A 15,000-nucleotide genomic window follows, 5' to 3' on the forward strand; every position below is an offset into this window, starting at 1 on the left:
TTGGCTTTTATTTTATTTTTTTTTTTACCACTCAGCTCGGAAGCGTTTCCCCACTCACCCCGCACACAGCGGTACGGGATGGCAGCCATAGGGTTCAAGGCCCCGTGCTGAGCTCAGGGGCTGTGGGAGGGCGCTGGTACCATGCAGACATCACTCATCCCAGGCCCCTCGCACCCTCCTGGAAGGGTCCACCTCATTCTCACCCAGCCTGAAGGACACCGCTGCGCATCTGTCCTTGCTGACATCACCCACAGAAGGCTTCTCCCACTCTGGCTGAAGTACACTGGGAAACTCTCCAAAGCAGAGATATCCACCTTCCACCACATCCAAGGGGATTCTGTGTGTCCAAAGAGCCAATGGATGCCATCGCCCCGGTTACAAAGAGCTGTGCAACACCGCTGCACTGGCAGATCCTCTCCCATACAAAGCATACCTCTACAGCTCCTAGCAGTGCTAATTGCTACAGCATGCAAACTGAAATAAAGCAAAAGGTGGCAAATATGAAAAACTGATTAAAAACTGGACATGGCTCTGGGCAGCCTGGTCTGCTGGTTGGCGACCCTGCACATAGCAGGGGAGTGGAACTGGATGAGCATTGTAGTCCTTTTCAATCCATGCCATTCTATGGTTCTATGATATGATTCTATGATTTTTCCCCTGCATGATTCTTGATAGCAATCAGATCTGTTGTCTGAAAACACCTGGAGGACGTGGAAGTTCCACATTCACTCAAGTGAAAACGTAGAAAGAGAGTTAAGAGGCCAGGCCTCAGAAAGTACTTGAATCCTGAATATTTCACTGCAGAATTTGCTACCTAGTTCTTATTGGTGGAGGTAAGAAATCCATTTGGAACATTTCCCACTGGAAGCCAAGAGTTTGGAGGGATGCTGAAATGAGCTATGACAGCAGATAGAATTACCAAACAGAATCATGTGGCCCTAATCTCTGTGTGTGCAGCTGGGGAGAACTGCATCCCGCTGTGACTCTCTGGCCCTGGATGGCTGAAGAGAACAGGGGCACCAGGGCTGGGGTTGGACCCAGGGCCAAGGACAGGACTGGGAGCAGGATCAGGCCCTGGCACACAGAGCTGCCATGGCACAAATCCCATGGGCACGGCTGAGGCTGTGGCTACGGGCGCTGGTGATAAGTGGAAAAGCCAAGGACAAAAATATAAGAGCTTGGTTTTGAAGGAGCATTCAGGAGCACACGGCACCCTGAGCTGCAGGAGGACTTGGGGGGGATGTGGTGGGTGAGTCAGTCGTGCTGTGGGCTCCAGGGGCACCAGCCTGCCCTAATGAGGCTGCGAGCAATAACGAGCGCGACCAAATGGCAGCTCTGTGCTGACACCTCTCCTCCTGTCGTCTGAAGCCCTCCCGTTAAACTGAAATATTTGTGGTGATACGGCGAGCTATAAAAACAGGGTTGAGCTGTTAAAAAAAAAAAAAAAAAATCAGCTCATGACTTCTGCCTGAAAATTGGCATAAGCATTTCTTGGTGGACCAGGTCAGATACACTGGTGCCACTGTAAATGAAAAATTATGCTTAGGGGAATTTCTCATTACGTCAAATACACTTGCACTCCACTCAGCAGACCTCAGGCTTCTTCTCTTGTGCAGTCCTTCCAGTGGCACGGGGCCAGCCTGACACTGATCTATCTCTGCAGATGGGAGATAATCTTTAACAACAAACCTAAAACCCTCAACTGGTGTGAGTCTGGGGTTTGGCTTCTTTGAGTTTTTAAATAGAAACACAAACCAGTACCTGCGTGCCATATGGAGCAAGAAATCTCAAAGCTCTTGGATTTGTTAGGCTATCATCCATTGATTTTTTATTTTCACTGTCATATAGCTCATAGGATCTTACCCACTTGTACAGTTCTGTTGAATGAGGGCTGACAAACCACTGATATTTTGCACGGGGCTCCGTTCTTTCAGGAATACTCTCTTGAATGCCTCCTATAACTTTAAGTTAGGGTAAAACATTTAGAGCGTTCTGTTTGACATCGATGCCATCTATCAACCCGCAGACTTTTTTGGTGCCATTTTGCCAGATTTCCACAAAGATTGATGTTACTGGAGAACATTGTTGGTTCAGAGCTAACCATTTAGGTACACCAAATTATGAAGACAGTACGACTAGTCACAGTCTTCTGCTTTCCTGAAATCAGTTCACATCTTCACATTGCGTATTTTCACTCTTTTCTTTTGTATTTTCCTTTTTCACTTCCTTACACGCCCAGAAGACAGGGAAAAAAGCTTTTCTGCACACTTGATAGGAATGGGCACCAGTTCCTTTAAAGCAACCTGTCACAGAAAACCTCTTATCCACCCTGCATCCTTTCCTGAGAAAAGCAGTGCCCATTCAGCCCCCTGAAGCCAACTTAGAAGTCGCAGATTGTGCCCAAGGTAGCAGGTAAGCAGAGCTGTCTTACCTGGCACATTAACATCAGTATCATTTTCTGTCTGAATTTATAGAGATATGTTTTTAAAATGGAACAATTTGCTTGGGAGGAAAAAAAAAATTGAAGTCAGGAATGGGGCTTTTTCCTCTCAGCCTTCTGAAAGACAGTAAAACCAGTGTAAAATCAGTGTAACTTAATTGACTTTCCAATGCTAATTTATGCTAATGGAGGTTCTGGTCCATAGTTTTCACCTGGGAACTCAATAGCAATGAGTGATGGCTCCAATTAGTCATTATAATTGTGAGTTGCTAAAGCTAATATTAGTAGAACTGCATGACATTCTGGGTATCTCCCCAAACTTTTCTGATAATAAGTCTTGTTCCACACAGCTGGATCGTATTTAGCTGCAAATGCATCTCAGCTGGTTTCTGAGTCTTTTGGGTTATCCTGAGTGTTTGCAGGGCAGCCTCCCTCATTAGAAAATACTGCTGAGCATCCACTTGTCCCAGCCCCCAGATAAGTACAACCCAGCAGATGTTTGATGTTTGCTCCTTCCCAAAGGTAAGTGTTTAACATCCAGGCAAAATGGCTACTTGGATGTTTTATTTGATGAGCTATGCTTTGGCTAACTGATATGGGACATGCGATTTCAATTACAACCTGCAAAAATTCAGCTGCTATTTCTCTGTACGTTTCTATTTGGGCATGAGCAGTGGTGTTTGTTGTACTAGGTAGAGCTGAGACTCATAGTGCTTTATAGTAAGGTTCTTAGGGTAATCGTAGTGTCTCTGTGACATTGTCAAGTATATTAAACAAAATGAAATACAGTATATTTTTTCCTATTAATTAATTTGATGTGAATGTTTGCATTGCCCATAAAAGTTCTGCTGTGGTGAGAGTACCAAATTAAAAGTGCTCAAATGTATTTGTAAGACCCCACGTAACAGATGGATAAGTCCATAGCTAAGCAAGTAACAGGTGGAAAAGCTGGCACTCAGTGTGAGGCAGGATTCCTGGGATGGATAGAAGTATCTTGATATCTATGTGACTCAGCAGCGGAGAAGCCGATAACAGTTTGATGACAGGGATGAGAAGTAATTTGCAACTTTAGATTCTCAGTGCTGAGATGAATAGGATAGTTGCTGCTTCTCAGTGCTACCAATGGGATGCCTGCATGCTGGGGCAGACATGGCATGGGTAGTGTATGGATTCTGTTTTCACACCAGGCATGAGAAAAGGTCCAAACTTATCACCCAGCAATGACTTCTTTTTTAATCAGAATTAAGTCTTGGCTTAATTTTAGAGGAGGCTTCTTTGGAAAGATAATCTTTGCAGTGAGTTCTGGGGTCTCAGCCTAGAAAAGCTTCTTTTAATGTAAACGGATGGACAATGTGTGAAACGTATGTATCAACTGCGTGCGTTTTTTTACATAGTGCTCAGCGTTACCACCACCCACTAATGAAAACAGAAATTCTTGCTAATGGAATCGGGCTTTGCACCACAATGGGCAAAATAAGGGTTAATTTAGTCCTCTACAAAAGGCTGCAAAGAGAGCATGTTACTTCACATTACTATGGCTTTCAAGCCATTGTTTCCACAGGTAGTAGCAGGCTGTCACTCTGAGGTACCCCCATGAGTTTGCCACCTTCAGCAGTGCTACCCTGTCCAGGGAGTTCAGTTAAAGTACAGAGAGTGAAAAGGAGAGAATAAGCTTAAGCTCACGCAAAGCAATTTGCAGACTTTTTACATTGAAGCTACAGCAAGTTGAGCTTCTCTGGTGGCCACAAGGAAGACTGCGTGAAGCAGGGACTGTGATCCATGAGCTCAGCACCTGCCCTCATCGCTGTTTTGCATTGAACAACGTGCAGCCAGCAGCTCAGGCTGTGTTTGCAATGAACTCAACCGTTTGGCAGCTGGGTGAACAGCAAAAAACCAAACTGGGTGTAAGACTCCCCACTCTGAAGTCATACACCAACGTTGCTGACATCATGCTGCCTTCACTGCTATGCTCACTCCTTGCCAATTGCATCACACTAAGACTTTCTTTGCCCTTCAGAGGGAATTGCATACAATCTCCTCAACTGGTTTTGTCCTGCTCTCTTTCAAATTGAGGATTTTGTTCTCCATCTGCGATGAAGTTCTATAAAGGACTTATGAAGAGCATCTCCTCTCCTAAGTTAGAGTCTCTTTTTGTTGAAGAAAAAATCTGAAGCTAAAACTTAATGAGAGGGCCTAGAGTAATCAACTGTGTTTAGACCCAGAAGCTAATACTTGGTGAAGAACAGATCTTCCCAAGAAAAACCTGTTAATATGAGTCAGAAACCAAGGGCTTGGGTGGGCATCATGCTGTATGACCCTCAAGAAAGAGTAGCCTATGTTGGTTGATATGATGTATTAAGGCAAAGAATAAAATAATACTAAAATATAAGTAACAGAAATCATGATGTTACTCATTTCAATGGATCTGTTGTTTTACAGGGCAGAAGAAGACAGCACAGGGCATGCATTATACATGTAATTTATTTACAGGTTATTACGTAGATGGATTTTGGCAAAGGAACGAAAGAAATAGGTTTCCTTCTCAGAGCACTGTTTTGTAAACAGTTACACTGGCTTTAGGAAAAAAAAACCTAATAGGAGGATGCTCAGGGTTCTCCATATTAAGGGGCACTCTGAAATTACCTAAGGCTTTCTCCAGGGTTGTTCCATTATGTCAGAAGTATTTATATTGCCAGAAAGCTGTAAGTCAACTGCGGAAAATGTAGCAATGAAATTCTTCGAGAAAGGACAAGAAAAAATGACAAAATAAAGAGGAACAATAGTAGGCATCTGCCACAAACCACTTGATTTGGAGGAGAACAAGAATGTTCCATTTCGCAGCACACTGTAATTGCAGAAGACTGTTAACCACTGTAACATCTGCAGAAGAAGAGGTACAGCTAAGTGTTAAGGTTCTTCGTTTTTATAGTGGATAATTTTATGTTGCTAGAAATAAAGATTTAATTTTTGCCCGCAAGGACTTTGTCCCTGGAAAGCATTAACGAGAAGAAAAAGAAAGGTTCTATTCTTAGCTTATTTTGGCAACTAATCCAATTAGCAACAGTAGTTGATTGGATAGCCAACCAGCTGAAATGAACTTGCCTGTAAATCTTATCTTTTAATAACTTCAGCAACTTCCTAGCGTTTATTTCCTCCCATCTCTTTTAGAATTCATGGTTTCCTGGTTACCTCTGAATATTTGGGACCCTGTCCTTTCCTTTCCAACCTGTCTGCTGCCATTTTGTGACATTGGTGTCACCTTCTCTTTGGAGCAGGGTGCTTAGCAGAACGGGATCCCTTCAGCCTGGGACCTTCTGATGGGACCCCACTCCTCGTTATCATTTCTTGCTCCCCTTCCAGTTTTCTCTTCACTCAATGCAACGTTGTTCCCTCTTTGCTTCTTCTCATCCCCCATCCTTCAGCTATTTATGTCCATTATGCTGTTGCCTATGTCCAGGATACTTTTCTCTCCTTCTTTCTTTCTAACTTTGTGAAAAACAATTATTTTCAATGTTGACCCTTCCCTACAGGGTGTCTACTTGCAGTGCATTCCTTCCCACCTCTCCTGAACACTCAGACTGAACAACAAGGGGTCAGAGCAGTTTTTCTTCAGCAGGCTCTCGACTAGGGAGAAGTTAATTAATTAGCAGAGAGAGCTTCTCTGGGAGTAAGAGCAGGAGTGTGCATTCCCTCTAGGCTTCCTGCTCTGTGATTTAGATAGGCTGCAACATTTCACACCCTTATCGCTCCTCTGCCGCGAACAAATGTTTGGTGAATTTTAGGGACCCTTTTCTTTAGTAGCGGTTCCACAGCTGAATTTGATACGGTCTCTACAGTGGGTTTAAATGTTTCAAGGCTGATGCTGTCTCACAGGCATAGGAAAATCAAATCCAAGTTGTTGGTAGGAAAGCTGAAAGATGCACAAAGGACCTTATTTTACACCGTCTAACTGGCGTTAGATACTCTGTGATCACAAAATGACATTTTTTTTACCAGACCATTCCTCCTTTTATTAGAAATGCAAGATTAAAGTTTTTGTTTTTTAATCAGCCCCCTTAATAGCTTATTGATAATGTTAAAAACTGGGAAAAGGAGAAGTCAGAATCTCCAAAGAAAAATGGTTATGGTAGTTAGCTACTCTTTCAATAATACTTTTGAATGTACCTCTATTCAGGTCTACTCAAGCCAAAATTTTATAGGTAATATTAATAATAATTCTGCTTGACTCATTGTTTAGCACCTGATTTGCCACCCCGGACTATGGTTTGTGCATCTTGCTCCAAGTGAAGTCAATGGCAGCTGCATTTAGGACACATTATGTGCTGCATACTGACATGCTCAGAAGAATGGGACCCCAGGCATCTTCTATGCATCACTTACAGGTACACTTACAGACACACTGAGCTACTTAGCTCCTCGCCTGTATAACTACTGATAGAAATAGGGGGAATGGCCTAGGGCTGCTCCAGGGGAGATTCAGGTTGGATGCTAGGAAATACTTCTCCAAGACTGATCAGGCACTGGAATGGGCTGCAGAGAAGGGTGGAGTCACTGACTCTGGAGATGTTCAAGGGACATTTACACAGACTGGGGACCATGTTTTAATGGGAAATTTTGGTGGTAGGTGGTGGTTGAATGAATGATCTCGGAGGTCTTTTCCAACCTTGGTGATTCTGTGATTTCTCCCTGCTTCAGTTTCACTTTTGTAAAGCATAATGAACGTCGTGTGACAAGGACGTTAGAGAAGGAAATCACTGTTGCAGCCCTCATGGCAGTGAAAAGCTCAGGGAGATAGACAGATCATGAGGAAAGTTTGGACTTTTTTTTTTTTTTGAGACAGGACTTGAGTAGGCTTTGATAACTTAGGTGTAAGGGACCACACACTGAACAATAAAGGAAAAAAGTATTGAAGAGTACTGCATTCAGCACTATCCAGTACTGTGTGAGGCAGGGGTTGAGGGGGGAAACCCTGCTTCTGTTGTATAACCAAGCCAATGTTCTGACCCCCAAACATGGGGAGTCCATGGAAAGCTTGCAGAGCAACCTCCATCAGAGCATTTTTGATTTACTTTTGATTGCTTGCCTTCTCAAGCCTTAAGAACGCTCTTTTAATGTAATTGTTTATGTGATAAGATGAGGGAGAAACTAGGCCCATTAATAAATGAGGATAAGAATAAAATTAATGACAATTCAGAAATAAGTAGAACTGATTCTACACTGGGGAGCTGCCCCAGTTCCAGCCCGCAGTGGCCAGTCACCAGCACAGCACCAGCAGCACAAATCCACAGCACACGTAAGGAGCTCTGCTGCATCTGCTGCAAGTTGCTGCAAGCAGTCCAAGGTGCATCAAGATGTCAATGTTTTAGATTACTGTTCTGACTTTGCCTAAACTCCAGTTCTGGGCAGTTGGTAGGTCGTACTGGTGCCAAACAGTGCCTGAAATTCTCATTGAGAACGTTGAACGCACCTTAAAAAATGAGGAAAATCCTGCTTTTTGCAGTAGGAAAATTATTTAGATGGTAAGAACGCTACGCATATGCAGCTATTAAAAAGTAATGTATACAGATTGGCAGCTATGGGTATGCATACCATGTGCTTGTTTAATAAAACTGAATGTGCAGCTGATATGGAGGCAGTTTTGGAAGTAATAACATGCAGTGATGGTAGGAAAATTAAAGGAGAATAAGGAAGTTGACTCTTGATGAAGGCTTAAAATATCTAAGCAGGTGTTTGTCTCACAGACACAGTGAAGGTGGATGAGAACAGGGATGCAGGGGAGGAAGTGGAATGCAGCCCAGGTCTCTCTCTCTCTGAAGCAGCCCTCTGCCTGGCCTTCCATCCTGCAGCAATGAAGCACTACTCCTCCCATTCACTACCAGAACATGCACCCATCTGATGCCAGAACACGTGTCCACAACCGCTGCTTCCGATCAAACTACCCTATCTCACGACACGGGAATAATGAGGAAGCCAGTATTCTTCCTTGGCGTATTCTTTAGGCATTGATCTGCACGTTGCTATAACTGCAGTGAGACAAATAAGGGGAGACAACTGAAAGAAAGCAAATCGATGTTTTTTTGCAGTTTACATCGAGGAGAAGGGATTTTCATATCTTACACATGAGGAAGAATGTGAGACCACATTCTTCCACACAAGCACGGATGGTTGGCAGTGCTGGTGCAGCTGACAGACCAAAGAGGTGAGGTTTGCACCTGGTAAGATGAAAAAGTTTGGTAAATTGTAAATGCCTTGAATGCAGGGGGAGCCACTTGTATTTAATGCAATGGGCAGGATGGAGCCTACAGTGGTCTTACGGTGAGAACAACAGGGAGATGAAGGTTTTGTGGTCTTTTGAAGTAGAAGAGGAAAGGATGAGAATGAGAAAGGGAGACAGCTGAAAGCATAGGATCCAGGATAAGAATTCTCCCTTTCAGTGAAAGAAAAAAGTAAAAGGAAACTCATATGATGGAAGAAGCTTGTCTGCAGCTTGAAAGTGATGTCCTCAAAGACAGCTCATGCATGGTGTCAGGGTGACAGAGATCAGGTGCACAGCATCCTCTGAAACTGTGAAACAGTTTGAAACTGATGTTAACTTTTGCTCACATTTAGTTCAAGCTCACTGCAAACCTTCTGAAAGAGAGATTCAAAGGAGAGGCTGAGCTACAGGTCTGCAGAGAAAAACAAGTCAGGAGACGAGTGACAGAGCTGTAAATCACTTCAGAAGCGGATAGTTGTAGCTCTTGGGTGAAAGAGACCACATAAAAACAGGCCCGACACCAAACAGAGCTTTATGAACAGGAAGGAAGACAAAAGAAAGGAATCAGCTTGGCACAGAAGGCAAAATGATAAAAACTGAGGGAGGAAAAGATCTCAGGGAAGCGTGTGGCTGACCATGACAGCAGTGGGAAGCGCTCCAATGGGCGCAGAGGCAGAAAGTCGCTGCTAACAGGTTAGGGGTGGAACAAAGGCAGCAGGAAGGGGAAGGATGGGAAGGGACGGATGACAAAAGCCTGAAGCACAGGCATGCTGGGTAAGAAAGGAGGGGAAGAAAAGAGAGAATGAAGTTGAATGTTGCATCCATCCAAAAGAAATGGAAAAGAAAAACAGTGAGTACCAGAAAATGAATGTAAGGACTAAATAACAGATAACCCCCAGCTTCAGCAACCCTGAAGGAATAGGAATAAGGGAAGTAGATCTAGGTACCCCTATGTACACTTTTTTTTTTTCCCTCAAGCACTACAGCAGTTACTGTACAATTAGCAGTGTAATTTCTTATGATGCTTATAATTTTGTAATGTAGCGAAATATGATTTTTGGGACTGAGTTGAATACTGAGATATCTAATTGCCATGTACTTAGGCTCAGAATATTGCTCTGCTGAATATTCCCTCTTTCAGAAAGCAGGACGCAGAGCTTTGCGGCCCCATTTTGGGCTGCCCATCTCCCTGGGAGGGCAACTCAATCCCCTGCCTTTGGAAAATCACTCTTTTAAAAATTAAAATCATAGAATCATGGGATGGCCAGGGTTGAAAAGGACCACAATGCTCATCTTGTTTCAACCCCCTGCTATGTGCAGGGTCGCCAACCAGAAGACCAGGCTGCCCAGAGCCACATCCAGCCTGGCCTTGAATGCAAAAGGGATCTTAAGGTACTTATTTGTCACATCCTGGGTTTAAATCCATAGCAGGAAAGATCTGAAAACTTCCTATGATGCATGGCAGTACTATCACAGGATAAAAAGTAGGAGCTCACATAGAAGTAGACTTGTGCCCCACGTTGCTTTACACCCTTCTGTTTACACATATATTACAACACTAAAAGAAAGAAAATGCCTCTTTGGCAGCACTGCCCGCGCTGCCCTGACTTCTATGCACACCACCCTGGTGGCTTTGCTCTCAGTACCCAAATGGGACCTGAGAGGTGTGATTCAAAGCACAGCCAATGCGCAGAACAACATCCAGCCTGCAAGTCACCACATACCACCACCATGCCATGCTGCCCACTGGTGATGAGCAGCAGCTCAAGTTTGGGGAGCAATTAGTATGAGCTCACCCATCCCAGTGCCCACCTATAACCAAGACAACGTGCTGACACATTTAGGCTGGCCTTTTCTTTTTTTTCTTTTTTTCAATTTCAGTATGTTCAGTGTACCAATAATGCTCTGATGCATTTCACTCTTGACTGGATACAGTGAGATTGCTAATCAGGATTACTTGATTCAGTCAACACTGATTTCAATAAAAAGACAAAAAAAATTATCATAAATATAGAGAAAGTGCTGGCGGCAGTGACAGGTGATTAAAATCTCATTCACTTGGAATCAGCCTGATTCATGGTAGCCGAATAGAGGAAGTCTTCATATCAGCAGCAGATGATTATTATCTCACTCACTCCAAGTCACTTCTGATTGCACATGCACACACAAATTGGCACAAAGTAGATTCATGAACAACAAATCATCATGCAGGGGTCTGACCTCCTTAAAATGAGGCTTTGTATAATAATTCTTCAGAAACGAGCAGATATAGGGTGGATAATGCTAATTTACGGAGTAAGCGCAAGCAAGCTGGCATTAAACATTCAGCATGGAGAGGAAGTAAGTGGATGACAATAAATTCTCAGTATTAAGCTGAAATACTTAAGATTAATTGTTTTTAAGTGCTATTTTCAGCTGTTTAAAAACAATTCCAATAATGAAAACAAAGAAAGATTTCAAGGTCTTACATCAAAGACACAGTACAAGGTTCAAACTGCAGGACCTCCCTCTGGGTGCTCCTCTGAACGTTGTGTTTGGATTCAAAAAGTGAAACTTTTTTCTCTGAGATGTGGATTTTCAGTGATATTGACCTGGCTACGGTTACAATGCACTTCAACACAATGACAGATAAACTCAGTGAAGCCACACGCTTCTATCTGTGGATTTCAGAACTCAGGACTGCCAGCCCTGCTTCCACAGCCTGAAATACACCTCGAGGAGCAGCACGTACCCATGCACCAAGTCCTGTGGATAACAATGTATGAAATAGGAAATAGCCATGCTGATGTTGGAGTTCTTTTCTTTGGAAGACACAAACAATGAATGCTCTCACGCTTTCCCACAGAACTCAAGTCATGCAGGTATGCAGTAGAAAGCAAACGATCATCTTAAAAATATGCCCAATTTATTGTGCAAAACTATATAGTCTCTTGCCATCATTAATTGAGGATAATTGTAGATAAGCATCTCCTACCTGCTCGTGCAAAGCACTTGTAAAATACTCAGAAGTAGTGAATTAATACTGTGCACAATGAGTTGGTTAATGCGCTATCCGCTGCCTCTATGCAATGCAGAGTGGCCTATCACAGCCTCTCAACGAAAGCAAGCGTTGGACAGAAAAGCTTATGCAGAATGAAATTAAACAATTACGTGTTTTACTGCTAGTTTGAAAGATTTTTTTAGATTGACAGTGCAATCAAACACAGTAGCAGTGCCAATGTCAAAGTGCAAGTCAATATCTTAGTTAGACGTTGTCTAATAGAAATGAGTAACAGCAGCTGAAGGTGAAGGAAGACTCACTTGAATCCAAGGATCTGGCTTGTGTTCCAAGCAATTAAAGACTGTTGAATCAATGGGGGAGAAAGCAAGGCAAGACGTTATTTAGTACGGCCATGGCTCATAAAATCAACCTGTTGAAGGATGGAGAAAGGGAGAACTTTGGGGTGGTAACCAGTAAAAGCCCATTTCGGTCATCTGGATCGTGTCAGGCTGACAGAGAATGAAGCTGGGGAGTGAAGGAAGTGACCCAGTAGTCCTAACACTGAGAAGAGATAATGCTCAATTCCCTGCAGTGTCTGCATCTGATAACCCAATTATCCCCAGTCTATTTTTTCAAAGTCTCTTTGAACCTGTGACCCACCACAAACAAAATGTATTTGTGTTGTTCTTAACTGCTAAACTCTGAAACAACAAAGGACTTGTGGAACGGTTGCCAACCCACATATTTCTTCAAGTTCTACAACCATTACGTTTAAGTCAACTCTGTGTATTATTTCTAAACGTGGTATTTTTTAATCTGAAATGAGTTGAATGGTGAAAGTAATTAAAACGCACTGTTTAGTATTAAAGGCCTTCTTAGTCAGCCAGGAGAAATAGACAGAGCCAGGAAAAACTCTGCTGGAGTATTTAACAGGAGTTAAAAGTGACACTGTTTACTATTGCACAGCAAATGTCAATTCAGCTGCTCTTTTTGTTTATTACATGGCACTTTTATTTTGGACAAACGCATCTACTTCACTAACTCCTTCTGGGGGAATTTATTCCCATCATATGCAGACTTTTTCAAAGCCCTTTTGTTTTGCACGTGGTATTTTCAGCCAGGAGAAAGGAGCTTCAGCCTCTCACTTACAAACTGTGCTTCTCAGAGTCTGCTGTGACTGCAGCAATTAACACACAACTTGTTTATGTTGATTCATCTGTGTTTGTATTACTTATATTGTATCTTTTTTAAATGTAAGCAAGCTTGTCTACCTTGTTGCATGCATTATGCTGTCATCTGGAGAAATGAGCCAGTATGCATATCAAAGAGCAGAACTTATACCTGCAGATCATTAGGGCTGCACTTATTTGGGGGCTCAGCTGACGTCATGCCAAAACAGAAGCATCTTTTCACAATCAGAACCCAGGAGAGTTAAGTAATCTGCAAATTATACTGCAGGAATCATAGGCAATCAGTATGCCAGTTTATCACAACAGGGCAAATGAGGGGAGAGTTATTTTTGCTGACAAGAACCTCTCCTGCAGTCCCAGAGATACGCGATGAAAAATGGAAGATGAAACCACCGTTGCATCGTGGCTCAGTGTGCAAAGAGCAGAGGCACAAAGGCAGAGGGAGGCACCCACCGCCTCCATCTCCCAGGTCAAAATAATACTGAAGTTTAAATGACACCTAAAGGGATATTTTAACGCTGCCTGGGCACTGGTATCGCTTCCTGTAATTCATGTTAAAATATATGTATACGCAACTGTACTTTGTTTAAACCAACACATATGCATCCAATGACCTCCATACACATACTAGCACACAAAATAAAATGTTATATTACCTTCAGAAGCTGGTTCAATTGTTAATTCTGCCATATGTTCAAGCATATTCTGTTACATTACTGTCTCTAGAAAAGCCAACGGAATAGGATGGAATGTGTGAAAACATGCATGCTGTGCCAGTAAGTAGTTATTTTATGTTTGTAATTTTAGTTTTACTGACTTTGGGCCTAATCCAGTAGGGAGAGCCACAGCGACGCAGACTCGCGTTCCTAATGGGAGCCCTGCTGCAGCACTTGGGGTTGGTGGGCTGAGGTCCTGGGGAGCAGGGCTGGCTCACTCTGCCACCACAGGACCTCCACGCACAGCTCCCCAGGGGGGCCTTGTGTCCCCCCCACCTTCTGACCCCTAGCCCTGCCCTGCGGGGACAGTACCCAGCAAGGAAAGCCAGGAGAGAGGGGATGCAAAAGGCAACACCTTCAACAGCAATGTTAACATAGAATAAAATTGTGTAGCTGTTCTGATAGAGTTTGTGAAGATGCATGCAATCTCAATTCCTCTGGGTACCGTGGGCTGACATGGCAGATGGTAACACCCACACTGACACCTCCACCGTGGGCGAGAGGAGCCTCTTCTCCCATCCAGCTGCTGGGAGAGGAGGGACCTCCTGCATCCCTGCACCAGGCCACCGAGTCATAGGATCACAGAACCATTCAGGCTGGAAAAGCCCTCTGAGATCCCCCACTCACCCCACCGTGTCCACTGCCCACATCCCTCAGTGCCACATCCCTGCAGGTCTGAACATCTCCAGGGATGGGGACTCCCCCACCCTGGGCATTCTGTCCTCATCCCAGGCCAGTCCACATCTCCTCCTGCAGCAACCAAACCCTGCTCTCCCTTTCCAGGAAAGTGATTCCTGAATACTTTAATCCAATAAAAACTTAGGAGGGATTGAGGAGAATCATACATTTCGCTGCGCAGGAGCAGGGGCTGTACCTCTATCATGTTTGCACATTTACAAGAGGCTCTCCAACTGTTTGAAGACGCAAGGTAATTAATTTTGCTTTCCCTGGTTCCATATGCCAGGAAGCAGATCTGCACGGGAAGGACAGCAGGGAGAAGCGGCTCGGAACCGCCCCGCAGCCCCATGGCAAGGCAGTGGAAATCACACTTAGATCACTTCCCAGACTGCCGAAAAACAGCAGGCACAAAAGCAAAACAGCAGGTTATGAGACAGAGCAGTGATTGAGAGCACGATGTCCCAATCCCTCCTCTCTTCTGCTGTGCTCTGGTCAAGCACAACTGGTGACTGCTCACATTTCTGTACCCTTAGCACTAAAAAATTCATACGAGCAGTACGGAGATGACTGTTTTCACAGTTGCATTTATTTTTCTGCCAGTCAAAATCTGGTCCTGGAACTGTGTGTACGTAAGCACACCAGGCTTGCATGCGTGCAGAGTGACATCATGCACGTCCCAGGCTGTCACTTGCTGGCGTACAGATGACCCAGAGCTTCTGGCAGTGAGCAAGCTACAGCAC

At 43.8% G+C, this 15,000-nt stretch overlaps 1 protein-coding gene and 1 long non-coding RNA gene across 13 annotated transcripts in view; one reads left to right on the forward strand and one right to left on the reverse strand.

Annotated features, from left to right (window-relative positions):
* The window catches only part of EBF3 (EBF transcription factor 3), a 111,770-nt gene that overhangs the window by 77,994 nt on the left and 18,776 nt on the right, over positions 1–15,000 (reverse strand). The gene's annotated exons all lie outside the window — the stretch shown is intronic.
* LOC122175735 lies at positions 2,880–8,542 on the forward strand. Its single transcript, XR_006177495.1, has 3 exons — positions 2,880–2,962; positions 6,678–6,822; positions 8,524–8,542. It is a non-coding gene; the product is annotated as an uncharacterized LOC122175735 (long non-coding RNA).

The sequence above is a fragment of the Lagopus leucura genome, unplaced genomic scaffold (genome assembly GCF_019238085.1).
Source record: "Lagopus leucura isolate 7727_CA_CO unplaced genomic scaffold, USGS_WTPT01 Super-Scaffold_741, whole genome shotgun sequence".
Taxonomy (NCBI): Eukaryota; Metazoa; Chordata; class Aves; order Galliformes; family Phasianidae; genus Lagopus; species Lagopus leucura.